This window comes from Haplochromis burtoni, unplaced genomic scaffold, assembly GCF_018398535.1.
Source record: "Haplochromis burtoni strain Fernald_Lab_line unplaced genomic scaffold, NCSU_Asbu1 Contig_1363, whole genome shotgun sequence".
In the NCBI taxonomy this organism is placed as follows: domain Eukaryota; kingdom Metazoa; phylum Chordata; class Actinopteri; order Cichliformes; family Cichlidae; genus Haplochromis; species Haplochromis burtoni.
This window is the reverse complement of record NW_024583724.1, coordinates 28953-31707: the sequence shown is the minus strand read 5'-3', so window position 1 is coordinate 31707 and position 2755 is coordinate 28953. Positions and strand designations below refer to the sequence as shown.

Sequence of the window (2755 nt, the reverse complement as noted above, 5' to 3'; positions counted from 1 at the left end):
TTTTTTATAATACGAGATATTAAATTCCTGAGACCATATCGTCACGGAATAAGTAAACTACGGGTTGAGGTGATATTTGTTATCTTATTCACGAGCTACTGGTATTGACAAAGTCCTTAGGACTATTTCACGCCTTTCTTTGCGAAAGAGTATCAATCTATTCACAAATAATCTTTATTTTCGATCTGTTTTGGACTGGTTTTATTTAATTGGATAAATTGAGCAGTAACTTTTCTCAACTTTTTAAATAAAAAGATGGTGAGTTACCTTGAAAATTCTGCACATCAGCATAGTCAGCTTTAAAAGCAAGCCTTTTAGTTCACTTTAAAAAATAGTGATTATGAAAGGAGGCTTGATGCGCCTCTGAACTCCTGACCTTTGCTAACAGTGAAACATGACAACATGGATCTAAATGAGGCCCGATTCTGCCTCGTCAACAGAAAATTTCTAAGAGGGTGCCATGAAAAGAGAGGCAACTCCCTTCCTGTGAAGCAATGAATTGCTTTTGTCAAATTTCCCAAATTATCTACATTCAAACAGCTTTCCTACTAATTAGTTGATTTGGTGGCCAGGACAGGACTTTATTTCTAAAGTCTCACATGTACAAACGGTCAGAAATCACCACAGTGAAGTAAAATTAGACGTTTATTCACAGGGAAAATCACAAGCAAATTCCACGTGTTGCAGGATGAAATTATTATTAAAATGTCAGACCTGAGGGGAAGGATAACTGTAACCATGGCTCAAATTGAGGTAACTTGGAGCTGTGGACAGACCTGTACAGACCTGTAGAGTGGTTTCTTCCACCCTCTTGCACAGACTGAAAAGTTCAGCAGTAACACAAATTTTGATATTCCATAACAAACGGAAGTGGGCAATAGCTAAATATGTTTTATCCACAAATCCAGAAAATAACTGAAATCGTGGGATTTTGCTCATTTTATTAAGAATTTGTATTATTATTATTGTCAGGAAAGGGAGCAGTGTGTTGACATCTTACAGCAAAGCCTCATGTTTCTAAAGTGTGACCTGTTTAAAGTGTCCTCAGGCTAAAGTCAGGAGAACTTTGAGCAAAGCATGAACTCCAAAGGTAATTATTGCCTCACTCACAACACATGACATCAGCATGCTGTTTTCCATTTCTGAAAGCTGGTGTTGTTTGTATTCTACTGAGCATAGCTGCGCTTTAATCAATTATTCTTTGATTGTACTCTTCTGGAGGTACACTATAGTGTAGTATATTCATCATTGAATCATGATGTTTTTGGTTTATATGCTAAATGACATTTCATACACATCTAATCAGATAAAAGTAATTTATCTACCTGATACTGAGCCAGACTTTCTTAAAATCCAGGAAGTATTCACAGTGCTTCACTTGTTCCACATCTTGCCATGTTACAGCCTGATTACAATGGACTCATTCATTTTTCAACTCAAAATTCTACACACAATGCAGTAAATGAACATCTAGAAAGAAAACACTATCAGTCATGTATTATGTATGTTGACAAAGAACAGAAAAAAGGCCACCAACATCCAAGAGAGAGCTTCTGAATGTCTCAAGAAACCTGGAGAACTCTTCTGAAGACTGCTTAAAGAAACGACAAAACAAGCTTGCCTAAGAGAGTTCAGGCTTAGTTGAAAGAGTAAAGGTGGCCATGCCATAACAAATACTGATTTTCATGCTCATTAGAATTGATATAAAATATAAATACAAATACCAGCCTTACATACCACATTTTCATATTTTTTGCACAAATTCCAATAAATCTCTGGAGCAATTTTCCACTTTCCTTGGAAAATATAGACTTTTGCACAGTAATGCATGGTCCTGCAGTCCTTCTTTGAGCAAGGAAACATTTTGTTTGACATTTGCTAAGATACTTTGATCAAACGGATATATTTGCGTTTTGGCCCTTTCTGCCCTTTTCCCAGACAACTGCTCCTTCCACCTTTGCATACTCTCTTTAAAATAGCACCCAGAGGGAATGACTTCACACGATCTTTCTCCTGGGCGCTCATGGGAAAAAATGTAAACAAGCATTAATTAATAAGAGCTAGGACATAACATTATTTATGTTTTGTGAGAGGACCTTTTTAAGAGAGATAGCGAGGTGTAAATTATCTGTAAGATCCTCTTGGCTCTTCTTTTGACCTTGAGATTCCACCTGTCTGCAAAACCTGCTTCACAGCAGATTTTATTACAGCCATGAGGGTACTCACTGGGTGACGGAGGTGGTGGTGAAGCCGCAGAATCGGACTCATTTGTAGGTGTATCTGATTTGGACGTGACCTTTGATCCCTTGACAGATGACAGAGGACTCTTCTGTGTTGCATGCTGGATGCTCTTTCTAAACGATCGCAGCCTGCCCAACTTTGTGCCGCCATCGGTCGACAACTTCTCATCGCTCTTGATGGACCCGTTGCTCTTGAAGGACGCTCTGTCCTCGCTGGGGTTCTCGGTAGACTTTTCCATCATTTGCGACATCTCATTTCATTTACTACCCAACTGCGAGTGAAAATGTAAAAGAAAAGTTGTAAGGACAAAATGTCTCTCTGTGCTGTGCCTTTGCTCTACAAGTGAGCATGCGTGTGAGTGTTTAATCATTGTGACTGCTGAGAAAATAAATGGGTGGAGGAATTTTGTTGACTAATAACACATGAGCCAGCAGTTTTCATAAGCACCCAAAAGACACTGCAGATTAAAATTAAAACTGCTGTATCTGCAGGTACAGGCTGAACTAAAGAAATC

At 38.5% G+C, this 2755-nt stretch overlaps 1 long non-coding RNA gene across 1 annotated transcript in view; it reads right to left on the bottom strand.

Moving 5' to 3' along the window:
* Nucleotides 1-2302: 2302 nt before the first annotated feature.
* LOC121811856 overlaps nucleotides 2303-2755 on the bottom strand; it is a 22138-nt gene continuing 21685 nt past the window's right edge. The window contains exon 2 of the long non-coding RNA XR_006053615.1: nucleotides 2303-2512. This is a non-coding gene — a long non-coding RNA (uncharacterized LOC121811856). The remainder of the gene's footprint in view (nucleotides 2513-2755) is intronic.